We start from the raw sequence: 15,822 nt of genomic DNA, 5'->3' as shown, positions 1-15,822 counted from the left end.
ATCTAAAGGGGCTTCTGTGAAACTGAATTCTCAAAGGAACAGGGTAAAATTGTTTTTGTGTACGATCCACATTATGATCCCTAGCACCAATGACAGTAACACTGATAACACTTTACAAATGAAAAAAGTATTTAAAAAATGCCTATTTACTTAAGGAGAGTCAATTCTTCATTTCAATTTTGAAAGAAACACTAAAAGACTTGAACTGAGAATTAAAGGGTGAATTTTCAGTAAATTCTTAAGGTACTTGGTTTGGTTGTAGGCTCTTTGAACCTAGCCAACTGTGATTTATTTAATAAATGATGCTTAAACAAACTATCACATAACACAACATAGAAACCCACATTAAAAGTTCACATTGTTCATTAGTCAGAGGCTGATGTCTGTATAGGCACAGTTTAGATGCTTACTATGAGGACAAGTAGAATGCTTGATTATAATTTCTTTTATTAATAGCTTCATGCAATAAAACATTTTAGCTATACTAGTAACAATGGAAAATGTAAAAACAGAGTAAAATTTGGAAAGTTAGCAATAATTTTCTTAAAACAGGAATGGAGAGCCTCTGAACTTTCAAATATTAAATGCCAGATGGCATGGCCACTTTTCAGAATTGCAAAAAAAAATGAAATGTGAAAAATCAAAGGTCTACTTGTATATGATTCATAATGCAAACCATCCCTCAATCTTAATAACTTGTACTCGTTTCTAAGGGGAAGGTCACAGTATACTGCGACATACACACCCCATGCCAGAGAAGAAATTCTTCGTTATAAAGCTCTATCTTTCTAGTGAAAGAGAGGAACTAAGAGCCTGCATGGATGGATTTTAGAAATATTCTATATAGGAACATCCATCAGGGGTTGTCTAACTATTAACTAGCAAGCATAACAAAGTTGGTATGGGAATTCTAAAAGTAACTCTCCGTGGGATTCTAATGTGCATGCATTCCATTATATACTTTCTTAAAACTCTCTTTAGATATGGGAAAAAAAGTAATTGTCTCAATAATTTGACATTGAAGATGTCAATGTGTAAAGTGTGTATTGATTCCTTTCAGTTTTGAGAATTCAGAAATGGTTATTTCTATCAAACATTAATTAAATATTAATGATTGCATGGATTTGGTTTTTTTGATCTATTTAAAATTGTACTGATGCCTGTATCATTACTTATGAGGGTTTTTAACAATATCATTACCAATAAAATACATAATGCTGATATTTTTCACTCCAAAATAGCTATAGTGAAGAAATGTATTTATAGCAATGCTGATGCATGACTATATATTTATCTGTTATTGTGTTCCTAATTAGGATGCCAAAACCACAGCAAAAATCCTACTATTTCTTTTCCAGTTTTGATCCAAACTGGTGTTTTTTGCCTAGATTATAATGTACCTAATACCCTTAGATAACGATTAAAGAAACCTGCAATTTTGGGGGATAACATTTTTGTAATACTGCATTGCGACATAAAATAAACTGGTATCAAGGGACTTGGATGGTTTAAAGCTGCTGGTAGTTGCTAAGCAACAGCATTCTGTTCACAGGCTGATGGATTGATCAATTTCCTTAGTGATAGCGTTGCAGAGCTAAGAATGTGTTTGATGGAATAGGTAATCATTTATTAGCAGTTAGAACCTTGTTTGTAAATATATTGTAAATATACTGAAATTTCAAATATCAATACTTTGCTTTAGAGATAGGCTCTTAAATTGGCTTGTATTCCTCAATCTTGAGAAAGCTGCCTCAAGCTTGACTAAAGAATTCTGGGAATTGAAGTCCATGCATCTTCAAGTTGCCCAGGTTGAAAAATGGACTAGGCAATATGGCGGTTCCCCGCCCCCTAATACATGTGACCAAGAATGCCTTGTCCCAGTCTGAAAGATTGACCACAGAGATTTATATACCAGAGATTTATATTTGACTCCTCTCAATTCTGCTGGGCCACATTAATAAGAACAGTTTCAGCCCTATTAAAAGTGTGAATATAAAGGTAGTTTTGCAGCTATAGAAAATGAAGCTGCTTTTCACCATACATCAAAAGCAAACAATAATAACTCCTCCTGAGAAATCCTTTTGGAATGGACAAATTAAATAATTTTAAAACAGAAGTGATATTTTCTGTGGCTTATTCTGGACCTTCCTCTTTTAGACAAGTCTTGCTTCCTTGCTTCCCATCAGATTTTAGTAACTTTTTGAATGAAAAGCAGTTTCCTGAACTCTTAATATTTTTAAAAATTGTAGAGAACTAGAAAGTGAAAAAGAACTAAATTGTGTATTCACTAGTTGCAGGTCTATATATTTGCAGGGAGGAGGATATGTAACAGAAAGAAAAAGGATTTTAAATTGTCATGCAAGGAACAGGATTTATAATGAACTGAAAATATATTTTTAGAAATCTCCACTCAGAAAATGTTCATGATGTTCTAAGAGCACTTCTTAATGGCCTACGGCTTTGATGCTGATTAATTGTTAGGTCTCTTATCTTCAAAATGCAATTCAAGATGATGCTGAAAATATATTTAAAAAAGCAAATGTCCTGAATTGCAGTAGGGCCCATCGATTCTAAAAAGTGTGCAGGGTGGTTACCCTAGATTTTCTCCTAATTCTTCTCCTGTAGTAGTTATTTTGGGAAGAAGTTTTGTAGTAGTGTTTTTTTATCTTGGCAACTTTAAAATGTGTGAACTTCAACTCCCAGAATTCTCCAGCCAATTTGTTGTGTATTAAATTGTGGAAATTGAAACATAAGGACAGTTTTTCCCTGAATGCCATCACTCTGCTAAACACTAATTTCCACAACACTGTCAAATTACTTAGTAAGACTGCATTACTATTATTCTTCTCATGTCTTCCCACTTATGACCATAACTGTGTTGCTTGTATATTTATAATTTACATTGTTTTATTTGTTTCCTAGTATGATTTGATTTCTTATTAGTAACCTATGACTATCACTAAGTATAGTATCTTATGATTCTTGATGAATGTATTTTTATTTTATTTTTTTCTTATGTACACTGAGAGCATATGCACCAAAGACAAATTCTTTGTATGTCCAATCACACTTGGCCAATAAAGAATTTGATTTGATTTGATTATCAATAGATGGCAATGATAGTACATGAAATCATAGATCAGGGTTTCCAAACTCTTCAGGTCATCAACCTCTTCATAAAGTTTCAGATTTCTCATAAATTCTCAAACATTTATTATATGAAAATAATTTAATAAATACTGTTTTAGCCATTAGTACTGTTACTACTATTAATAATAATGAAAATTCAAGGTCATTACTGACCCCATGAATAGTCCCATCAACACTTTGGGGTTGATACTGACCACTTTAGGAAATTCTTATTATAGACCATATGGTACTGATATGATACTAAAGATAAGAAAATAAATATTGTTATTTATTTATTACAGTTTTATGCTATGATCAAGGACATCCATGGGGATAAGAAAAAAATCAAGATGTCAGCTGCAATTGTACCTCTTTTTGCATATATTACCTGTCTAGAAAACAAGGAATCCTCACATTTTTTCCTGCAGAATTCTGTGGGGTAAATTAGGTTGTGAGATAGTGACTAATCTAGAGTCACTCATGGAGCTTCAATCATAATTGCAATAGACTCCCTAGACCGGGTGTTTCCTTTTATGGTATGTCTGATTTCTCTGGGTTTCCTCTTTCTTCTGAACTATTTTCCCTCCCTTTCTCTGTGTCACTAATGGTTTTCATGGTGCTAAAATTAAATATTAGCTAATACACTTCTGCAACGACAGTGTTGCAATCTTCACTGATTTAATTATTTGCTTTTCTGCAATATTTAAAGAAAATAGTACACAGAAACTGCTTGGGTTGAAATTTCCTCTTTCAATTCTGCAATCTCTTTCTCGTACTGATTCAGTCCTAAACAAATAGGAACAATCCGGAGTGAGGAGGTGGGACTATGATGGAGTTTCATAGGAAGAAGACTATTCTGAATGTAGAAGAGAAACAGCAAAGGAATCCCACCAGGTTCACAGTCAGGGAATTTTCTTTGTAAACCCTTTGCCCTTTTGACAGTGTCTGATGACATTCATATTTATTCCTTTTTCTTCCCTCCTGGACTTAAGATGTAAATAAATTAAGTTTGGGACTTGTTAGAGGAAAAACTTCCATGATAACTTCACCATAACAAGTATAAAGACAAAAGCAATCTTCCACAAATAAAAAATAATTTCTGATACACATTTTTTAACCTTTATGCTATTTTCTTGGCACTTTTCTTTACAGAGGTCATTTGTCATTGGTTTCTTCTGGAACATTATTTCAATGTCCTAGCCTATAGCAGTTGTTTAAGTAACAAACCCCAATAGTATCAAAATGATACTATGGGTATTCTGATGTCATTGTGAAAATGCTGCAATTATGCATTGTATCTTATGGTCTGATGCAAAGGCATAAATCATAGCAGTTGTATGATGATGTCACCAGACACATATCATTCGTCCCATACTTGCCTCCAATGTGGATGTCCATGTTCTACAGTTTGGATTTTTTTTCTGGTTTCCAATGTAAATAACAAATAAATCTAACCCAATATGGCTTTGTTGAGTGTAGCCTAAGTTGGCTAAATATTACTCTATAACCCGAGCAAAAGCTTCAGTGCTGTTGCCATGGCATTCCCCATGCTCTATTGCAGTGCTCTCTGAAAACCCATGACTCTTGCTTAATTACACACAGGGTGGAGAAATTGGTAGAATTTTGGATGATTTCATTTGGTCTGATTCTTTATTTTTTTAACAAGAGCAGTAATAAAAATTTTGGGCCATCACTATTCCTATCAATTTGACTAAAGTAGCTGAAAGTGAAAAAAACTGACGATATCCCAGAACAAATATATACATGAATTACTATGACTACTAAAAATGTGATAGTTTTCAGTGACTGGAGGAGGTTCAGTCAGTTATCCTTTATACTTTTACATGCCAGTGAGACATGGACTGTATACAGGAGGCATGCTAGGCAACTGAACCACGTCCACACAACCTGCCTCTGCAGACTTCTGAGGATCTGGTGGCAGGACAAGGTGTCAGACACAGAAGTCCTCTCCAGAGCATGCCTGCCATCAGTTCACTCCCTGCTAATGAAAGCCCAAACATGCTGGGCAGGCCATGCTGCAAGGATGCCAGACCATCGCGTTCCTAAACAGCTCTTCTATGGTGACCTGTCTCAAGGAAAGCGATCGCAAGGCGGACAAAGGAAGCAATACAAAGACACGTTGAAAGCCTCCTTCAAGTCCCTGGACATCGACACCACCTCCTGGGAAACTCTGGTACAAGATCAATTGACATGGCGCATGTTGATCCACCAAGGCTGCCAGACATTTGAAGACAAAAGAACTACTACAGCACAAAAGCGAGCACTCCGCAAAGCCAGAGCTGCAAATGCTCCAATAATGGTGCCCACACATGTCTGCCCGACATGTGGCAGAACATTCCGTGCCCATATAGGCCTTACCAGGCATCTGCGGACACACCGTGGACAGCCCCACAACCCATTAGATGTCAAGGTCCGCTTCAAACACAATGGATAAACATCATACTTTTGCAGAGATGTAAGTTAGTATGGAGAAACTGTAATAATGCAACATAGCAAGGAGTTCCTACTCAGGCCTTAAATTAAGTAGAAAAGATGTGATACCGAGTGGCTGGCTTTCTCTCCAGCTCAACTTCGAGTTACACTGCCTAGTCTTTCGAGCCTTGTTCCTGCTGTGGGGTGTCTCTAGTTCAATTGCGACGCTTTGCTTAGCAGCCAACACCCACTTTCTATTTCTCCTGGAGCTCCTTGATGACTGCTACCTTCTGTTAGGCAAAAGAATGCAGTGCCAGCTCAAATTGTGTGTGATAACATCTAGCAATGGCTTCTAGGCATTATACAGATGCTTTCAAATGATAAAATGAAAAAACAATACCGAAAAGCACAATATAAATCCTACCACAAGAAAAATATAGATGTAAATGCAAATCCAACCCAATTGCTTGTACTGTTATAATGCAAAGTCAATATGATAAATTAAGTGTGAATTAAGAGCTAAAACCAGCTAAGAGATAAAATGGCAGGTAATTTTTGTTTCATCCACCTGCAAAATATATTAAATTTAAAACCCCATCCAAGCCTCAGTCATTATTAAACATGTTTTCAACTTTTAAATTGATGGTTCCAACAATCTGGGGCCACACAAAAAAGAAAAACTATAGTGAATAGGAGAGGGAGCTATACAGTATAGGATTAATGTTAATGCTACATTATGACAATGGAACCACTTTTTCCAGCCTTGGATCTAGGCTGACATTGCACAATCAATATGTGGAAATAAAAGTTCCTGCCTTTCAGGTTTGAAAGGAGAAGACTGCATAGTGCTTATTTGTTCTTTTTGTGATGTATTCATCACTTTTTTGTAAAAAATGAAGTTACACATAAAATGTACTGCAATCCCCCATGGAATTGACAGAGGGAAGGGAGAAAAATAAGAGAGAAGCCTTGTCAAGGGAAAAATAGCTAAATCCCTTTGGTTGCTCTTTCTCTTTCTTGGAGTACAGTTGAAAAGTACATAATTGGACTATTGTACTATTCTTACCCTTCATAGCTGAGCCAAGGAAAAGTTTTCTGTGCCAGAATCGAAGATGGCCAATTTCAACCTCTGAAAAAGACTGGCTTTATTATTTATCCGTGATATCCCAGGATGTTTTGGTGAAATTTCTGTAACAAGATATTTCAAGGTGCAGTTCTTGATTATTGTGGCTCTGTCATATACAGAATTAATTATTGAAGTAAGTGTATGCATTATTAATTTGAGTATGTAATTAAATTAATGTTTTTCAACTTTGGCAAGTTTAAGAGGGTAGACTTCAACTCCCAGAATCCCCAGCCGTTGCCAATACTATCCTGCTTCTTCACTTCCATAGAGTACTATAAGAATATCATGGCATTTTTAGAGATACAGACACATCATGACATATGAACATCTTTTCCATGGCTGCACCACCAAGTGCTAGTTTGAAGAATATTTCTTGATTGCTTATTCTTTTAATGGATGGTTGGTCTTAAAGGGCAGGTTCTTCATTGTCAGTCCTACAGTTGGTTGTTCTATTCTTGTCATTAGTTTGGTCTTCTTTATATTTAATTTAAGTCCCATTCTTTTCACTATGCTCCTTGACCTTTACTTCCAGATTCCTGCATTTTGGCTATCAATATAGTGTATCAATATAGCATAAAGCAGGGTATTGATGTTTCTTCCTTCAGTTTTAAACTCATACTCACCTTCTTCCAATCCAGCTTCTTCTAATATATATTGAGCATTTAGGGTGAATAAATAAGGAGATGGTATGGAGTCTTGTTTCATTCCTTTGCTAACCTGGAGCTAGTATATTTCACTATGTTTGGCCCACACTGTGGCTTCCTGACCTGTATACAAATTTCTCATAATAATATAATGTTCTTGGACTACTAAATTACAAATTAGGATATCTAAATGCTAATTTTGGCTAATTTGAATTATGGCAATTCTTCTTTGATACATCCATTGTGTCTATGATACATCCTGTTCATTTGAAATCAATAAATCTTAACCTGGGAGTAGCAATGAGAACTATGCCAAAACATTCATTAATCTGAAAGGCATGCTCATACGTTGTAATTCACCATTGTTACAAACATTGCTTTAGGCTTTCCAATTCATAGTTTATTTAGGTTAAATGTTTTGCCTGTGGCTATCAGGTTTATGGGACATCAGGGATCCCTTCTCTTCCGTTCTTCCTCACCAGACAGAGGGTTTTTGTTGTTTTATTCTTTATTTTCTTAATTAATGGAAAAATCTGTACATGTAATGTGGAAGGAAGGTATTCTTTCTTTCTCTTCTCAATAATTAGTAAAACAAACACTTTCCATTATAACAAGGAACACGCTCTTTCCATGTAAATCATCATCCAGTTTAAAGAAACAGCTAATACTTTTGCACAATTTTGTTCTATTTTCTCTTAGAAATTATCTGACAGTCTGTTGTAATGATGCAGTTCATGGGACATCCTTTTTGTGTGGTTGGTTGTTCACGGCCTGAATCTAGCCACCCTTGATGTCCTTGAGCATTCCATGTACATTCCCAGATAGTTTCAATCTTCTGACATAAGTACAGAGAGAAGTCCTCTAACAATTTCAAAGGTGTTATGTTAAAGCAGATAGTAAAATAAAATTTCCTTGATGCATTTTCTGTGTCTCTTCTTGCTAAGCATATTCTTTGATTGTTAGTCTTTTCTTTCCTTCATTTTATTCTCCAATGTTTGTGTCTAAGAGGCTACAGCAGCTTTCTGGCATCTTCTGGATATTTTGAACTAAAAACACCATCAGTTCCAGTTAACATGTGAATAGTGAACTACCGGTAGAATTGTGATCCAAAATATCTGGAGGGCACCAGGCTAGAGAAGTCTGGATTATGGAACATCTTGGCCCCTGGAGTGAGGTCGGCTCCAACTCTCCTGACCTTCCGCAAGAGCTTAAAGACCTGTCTCTGCCAGTTGGGTTAGGGTTCCAATAGGCCAGCTTCACATTCGGGGTGGTTGACAGATTAATAACAGATCCCCCTCCCCCCCTCCCCCTCCTCCCTCCTCTGTCTTTTAGTTAGGGCCGAGTACTTATTTTTAATAGTATTTTGTTGGTATTGCGTATAGGTTTTGTAAAAACTTAACCCTTTTAATATTGTGAGTCACCCAGAGTTACCCTGTGGTAAGATGGGTAGCCGATAAATAAATAAATAAATAAATAAATAAATAAATAAATAAACAAACAAACAAACATACATACATACATACATACTGTCAGCCCATATTGGAGCATCTTCAGGGCTGCCATAGCAAGGCCAGTTGAAGCTATGGGAACGGAAGTGGGGGAGATAGAGATAGCTGGGGATGTGTAACCAAAATAAAATTCTTTCTCCTGGGAACCAAGGATGTTCTCAACAGGTGCTGGGAAGACGTGGACTGAACCAACTGAGGTTGAGACTGTGACCTGGTTGGATCATGTGATGGATGTGTGACCTGGAGGCAAGAACGTTGAGTGGGGAAAACCTCGGGTCTTTCAGAGTCGGGTTTTCACCAGCTGGGCCAATATGACATTCCTAATAAATTCATACGTAGAGGAAACTCCAGGCCTCAGAGTTTTGATTGCATTGGGTCTGTTGCTTGGAACCCTGACACATACATATATACCAGTGTTGGGATTCAAATTTTTTTACTACCAGTTCTGTGGGCGTGGCTTGGTGGGCATGGCAGGGGAAGGATAAAATCTGTAAAATCTCCAGCCAGAGGTGGTATTTGCTGGTTCTCCGAACTACTCAAGATTTCTGCTACCGGTTCTCCAGAACTGATCAGAACCTGCTGAATACCATCTCTGATACATACATCTAAAATGGGCAGAAATTCATATCTCTAGAGCATGAGTCTGCTTCACTGTAGTTTATAAAGTACTGACCAACTGCTGTGGGGTTATGATGTTTCATCAGCCAGGGCTCCAATATGCTCTTCTGCATACGTGATGGGTTTGCCAACCCAGGTGACATACTTGCCTTTTGAAAAGATTGAAGACATTGCATGCTATTGAGATGGTAGGTAGTGCTGGTAAGAAGCTAGTGGCTGTGTTGCACATTGGTACTAAAGGTATGAAAGAAATTAATCAGCCAATCTTAAAAGTCAAATTTAGGTTGATGGAAAGAAGATTAAGATCGATAGAATATTAAGACTATCAAGGGGACTTTCTCAGAAATGCTCCATGTGCAGAGCTAATTAGGCAGAGTGAGCAGTCTCAATGCATGAATCAATTGATGATGCCAGGAGGATTACTTAGATTTGTAAAGCACTGGATACTTTTCTAGCCAAACAATAAAATGGATAGGCTGCACTTTAACCTGGAAGGTGCATTAGAGCAACCAACTTTTAACTGATTACAATGAAAAAAGCCAACAGACTGAAAAGACTGAAAAGCACATCTCATTGGAAAAATCACTCATGAGGGATGAAGGTGAAAGGGACAGTGTCAATCTAGGCAATGATATACATCATCACCTTCTGAGGGCCAGCGGTCCTCCTGAGCTCCCTTTTCACTGGCAGAGGTTGCAGGAGGCCATGGCAGCCGAAAATGGAGCTCAGGAGCCCATTTTCATTTGCAGAAGCACCGCAGTCCAGTCCACTGTTTCCAGGGCCACATCTAAGTACCTCATGGGACGGATCCGGCCCATTGAGTTTGACACCCCTGATATACACAGTCAGGAAGCCACACAGGCACATAGGCAAAGCCACATGCACACAAAAAGGGAAAGTTTGCAAACTTGCACATATACAAACTGCTCCAAGCCAAGGTGGGAATGTAGAAGTACTAGATGTTAGATGGAAATATAGATACAAGCATGAGAGAAACCTGGTAAAGTGGATATAAATAGTGGGATATAGTTTGCTGTGGCTATAAGATCTGAAGAGACAAGAAAGGGCATGCTGGGGGCACAGAACCTCATAAACCAGGACTTAGAAGTGGATAAACTGTTTCATAGCAACAATAGTCCCTTAAAGCAAGTTAACATGCTATCGCCAAGTAGCTAAAGTTAGCTTACGAGTGGAAATTAAAATTAGTATGGGACCTAAAAACAATAATAACAGTAATGGGCAAATTCATTGCCCTCAGATAACCTGGAATAATGCGTATTCTGGACATGACTTCTTAAAAAGCTTTAACATGAAATCACTGATTAAAAAATCTGCAATTTCTAACCTTGCCCTATGTTTCCAAGGACAGAAAATAGCCAGTTTGACATATAATTTTAAAAAGGGACTTTGCAAGGGTAACTTTATCTCATTAATTTCCTAGAATGTTTTGAGGGTGTCAGCAGGCATATCGACAGAAGTGACCCTTTAGATAATGGTATACTTGGATTTTCAAAATGCTTTTGAGAATATAAATCCTGACCAAAGGTTCCTAAGCAAATTCAGCTGCCCTGTGATAAGAAATTAGGTATTCTTGTAGCTTGGTGACAGGTTTAAAACAGGAGATAAAAATAAATAGGCTATTCTATATTGACAAGATATGCATTGTAAAGTCCTACAGGGATCATACTGGAGTTGTATATAAATGACCTGGAATTAGGATTGAGCAATGAAGATAATACTAAATAGTTCAAAGTGGTAAAATCAGGAAGGATTATGAGGAGTTTCAAAAGGATCTGGCCAAACTCTGTGAGTCAATTTCAAAATGGGAAATGGAATTCTGAATAAACAAATACAGAGTTGAAATAAAAAAGAGATTCACATTTTATTGTATACATTAATGGGAACTGTCAAGGAGCTAGTATGAGTCATGATAAAAATGTAATAGTAATGTAAAAAAGAAAAAGAGGGGATGGCAAATTCATGCTTGGAGTCATTAGGAAGGGAAGGAGAAATAGAATGATCAATACAGGTAGTCCTTATGTAGTGACTACAATTGGGACCAACAACTCAATCATTAAGGAAGTAGTTGCTTCAGTTTTCCTTTGCCTTACAAATTGTGAAGGTCATCATGGGCTACCAATTTATACAGCCAGGAAGTTCCTCCTGATGCCTGCTCCTAACTATTTCCCTGTAATTATTCCATTAATTTGGTTCTACATCCATTCCCTCTTCTATGTACTAACCTTTTAGATATCTGAAGCTCCTATTTTATCTTTCCTCACCCATATCTTTTGTAGGCCAATATGGATGGTTTTAAAAGGAAGAGATTTACAGATCAGGCCATCAGCAGCTAATAATATTGATGGGCTCTTAGCTACTCTCAAAATCATTAAAGCATCCTTTTAAGTACAGATCATTGGGAAATAAAAATGGTAAAAGACTGCAGTCTAGGATTGAGAGCAGCCTGAATGCATTCTGTTGATCACTCAGAGGCACAGAAAGCTGAGCTAAAAGGACCTTTACTCTGATCCAAGGAGCTCTTCTTATGTTTATATATCAGACCAGTGTCTTCTTGAATCAAACAGGGTTAAATGAACTGTAGTTTAGCATAAAGGTATCTAACATAATCCTAAAGCCAGGTAACCTTCAAAAGCCTTGAATAGAATAGCTGCAGAGATTACCAACTCTGAACATCATAGGTGTTATGTCCTGAGGACTCAAGGAGTTCTCACTCAGGTCCACTCACTTTGTGTGGGCGTCATTTCCCCATTCCCCATTGGTTGGTTCTCCCCAGCAGCCAGCTATAAAAGCAGGCTGCGGGGTCCAACTGGCTGCTGATTGCTGTGAGCCAGTTCCAGGCTTGGCAAGCACGGTCAGCCCTTTATTTGTAAAATAAAGTACTGTTGCACTCATGCTCTGGTTCAGCCTCTCATTGCTCAAACTTAACACTGGCGACGAGGATGGGATGGCTACCAGAAGCACCTTGCAACCGCTGAGTCACTAGCCACCGATCTACAGCCCAGAGAGAGCGATCGGCTGGCGACAAGGAAACGCTGATCCGCAGCCAGAGAGAGCGGTCAGCTAGCGAAACGAGCGATCAAAAGAGCAAACGCAGATCCGCAGCCAGAGAAAGCGGTCTGAGTCAAATAGTTAGAAGCGTCTGTAGCCGCTTGTTAGCCCCGCTACGGGGAAAGTGAAGCGCTGCGAGCCGCAGCCGCTCTGCACTTGGCGCGAAATTCAAACGGGTGTCATTTGAATTTTGAGCCAGTAGGAATCACAGCACAGCGCTGTAGAGAGTCACTAACGCCCACTTTTTTGGCGCGAATCAAGACACCTCCAACGGCTAGCAGCCAACGTGGTAACCCAGAGAGAGAGAAAGAGAGGGTAGCAAAAAACCTCTCCAGAGCTGATATCACTAGTAACTCACGAGCGTTCGTAGTCCCAGAGAGATTTTTCCGCAGGTAGCCCAGCCGTTCCAGCACCATGAGTTCCAATCCAGTATTCCCGGCGTTTAAACCAGACGAAGAGAAGTGGGAATCGTATAAGAACCATTTCAATCATTACATCGATGCGGTCGGCCTGTCGGATGCGGGAGAGCATCGGAAAAATCCTATTTCCTAATCTACTGCGGAGCCACCGTTTACGATACCGCTGCAGCACTCGTGGCGCCGAGAGAATTGAAAACGCCCGTGGTCCGAGTTGCTTGAGATCCTCACAAACCACTACGCTCCCAGGCCTTCACAAATCGCCAGGAGGTTCACGTTCGAATGAGGAAGCAATCAAGTAAGGAGACCATCAACCAATATATGGCCGCCCTCAGAACAGCAGCCCTGCACTGCGGGTTTGGAACATACCTGGAGGACATGCTCCTCGATCAATTAGTTTGTGGGGTCAAGGATCTCAACCTACAGAGGCGACTGCTAACTAAAAAAGACCTCAACCTCGCACAAGCGGTAGAGGAGGCCCTAGCAGCCGAGCTAGCAACGAACTCAGCCACCGAAATTCAGGGCCCAAGCGCCAAGCTAGCAGCGTTCCCAGTCCATTCCGAAGAGGTGGAAGCGGAAGAAGGCCACAACGATGAGAACGATGTCCATCGCCTCACCAATGACAGACGGTCGCAGGTAGGGGCCAAACAAGAATACACCGGTCCACCCAAGCACATCACCCTGTGCCTAGCCTGTGGGGATCACATCAAAGGGCCACCTGCAAGTTTAAAGGAGCCGTTTGCAACAACTGCCATAAGAGGGGCACATTGCGAGAGTCTGCCAAGCCCCCAAAGCGCTGCACAAAGACCCCCGTCCTCGCACTCGGGACCACAGAGGCAAGTATTAAACTGTCGCACGCACCGCCTTGCCAGGCGTACTTGCCACTCTGTTAGTAAAATTTCTCTCTCCATTTCCCTAGAAGGTAAACCGTGCCACATGGAGGTTGACACAGGGTCAGCGCTCTCAATAATCTCGTGGAACACCCTCAAGAGACTCCACCCCAGCCTATCTACTACCCGGCTTCAGAGATGCCAGTTCGGTCTGAAGGACTACCAGGGGAAGGCCATTCCCGTGATCGGCAGAGGCAAGTTCTTTGTCAGTTTTAGAGCTTTTAAAGGCCACCTACCTCTAGTGGTAGTTAACGGCAATCTACCCACCTTATTGGGGCTCGATTGGTTTCCCCACCTCGGCCTAGGGTTAACAGGAGTCCATGCTGTCTCACCCTCAGACACTGACTCCTTATTCGCTGACTACGCAGATGTGTTCAGCGAGGAGCTGGGGTGTTATAATGGAACCCCATCTCGTTCACCGTTGACCCCAGGCAGTCCCAATCAGATTAAAACCACGTAGAGTTCCATTTGCTATTCGACCAAAACTAGACGCTGAATTGGATAAACTACTAAAACAAGGGGTCATTGAGCCAACAGATTTCGCCAAGTGGGAGACGCCCATTGTCACACCCTCAAAAAGATGGTAGCCTGAGAATCTGCTCGGACTACAAGACAACAATCAATAAATATTTACAAGTTAGCGCCTACCCCGTGCCCGTCATTCAGCACTTATTGCACACATTCGAACCGGGCAGTATTTTTGCTAAATTGGACATGTCTCAAGCATATCAACAGTTCCCTGTTGATAACCAAACAGCGGAACTGCAGACCATCGTCACTCACAGGGGTGCCTTCCGATGCAAGCGTCTCCAATTTGGCGTAAGTGTTGCCCGGGTATTTTTCAATCCCTCATGGAGCGGATTTTACAGGGCCTCCTGGTGTAGTACCCTACTTCGACGACATCTTGGTCTCGGCCAGGGACAGACCCCAACTCTTCCAGAGAGTGCGAGCAGTGTTAGAGAGGTTCAGACAGCATGGCCTCAAGTTAAAAAAAAGAAAAATGCGCCATTGCCACTAGACAGGTGGACTTTCTGGGTTATAAAATTGACGCCTCTGGCATTCACCCCTGGAGTCCAAGGTCAGGGCGATCCACGAAGCTCCCACACCGACCTCCAAAACGGAGCTACAAGCTTTCTTGGGGCTCCTAAACTTTTATGCATCCTTTTGCCCCATAAAGCCTCAGTAGCCGAACCCCTACACAGATTACTAGACAAAAAGTCACCATGGCACTGGGGGCACAAAGAAGACCAGGCGTTTAACGCCGTCAAATCACTACTTACGTCAGAGGCAGTGCTCATACAATTCGACCCCAACCTTCCTTTAGTACTGGCAGCAGACGCATCCCCTTTTGGAATTGGGGGTCCTTAGTCACCGACTCGCCAATGGCGCCGAGGCCCCCATCGCCTTTTTCTCCAGGACGCTCTCAGCCACGGAGCGAAATTACAGCCAAATAGACAAGGAAGCCCTAGCAGCTGTTGCAGCCGTGAAAAAGTTTCACGAATTCCTTTTTGGCCACTTCTTCGAACTGGTCACCGACCATAAGCCCCTCCTGGGCCTACTGGCCGGCGACAAACAGACACCTCAAGTCCTCTCCCCTCGGATGACAAGATGGACACTTTTCCTAGCGGCCTACTCATACAAACTTATCCACCGCCCGGGCAAAACCCTATCCCACGCTGACGCGCTCAGTCGCTGCCCCTTACCCGCTCCGGCTGAAGACCCAGCTCCTGTCAATGCCATTTTTGAAATCACCCAGTTGGACCTGCCCATCACCGCCCTTGACATCGCCGCCAAAACCAAGGCAGACCAAACGCTCGCCCAGGTGCTCGACTGGGTGAGGAGGGGGCCGGGAGGCAATGTTGATAACAAATTCGCACCCTTTAAGACTCGCATGCAGGAGCTGTCCAGTTTGCAGGGTTGTCTTCTGTGGGGCACTCGAGTGGTCATTCCGACCTCGCTGCGTGCCCGAGTCCTGGAAGCGCTGCACGA

The sequence above is a fragment of the Pseudonaja textilis genome, chromosome 5, assembly GCF_049901715.1.
Source record: "Pseudonaja textilis isolate UNSWEBS1 chromosome 5, rPseTex1.2, whole genome shotgun sequence".
Lineage (NCBI taxonomy): Eukaryota > Metazoa > Chordata > Lepidosauria > Squamata > Elapidae > Pseudonaja > Pseudonaja textilis.
This window is presented reverse-complemented; position numbering follows the sequence as displayed.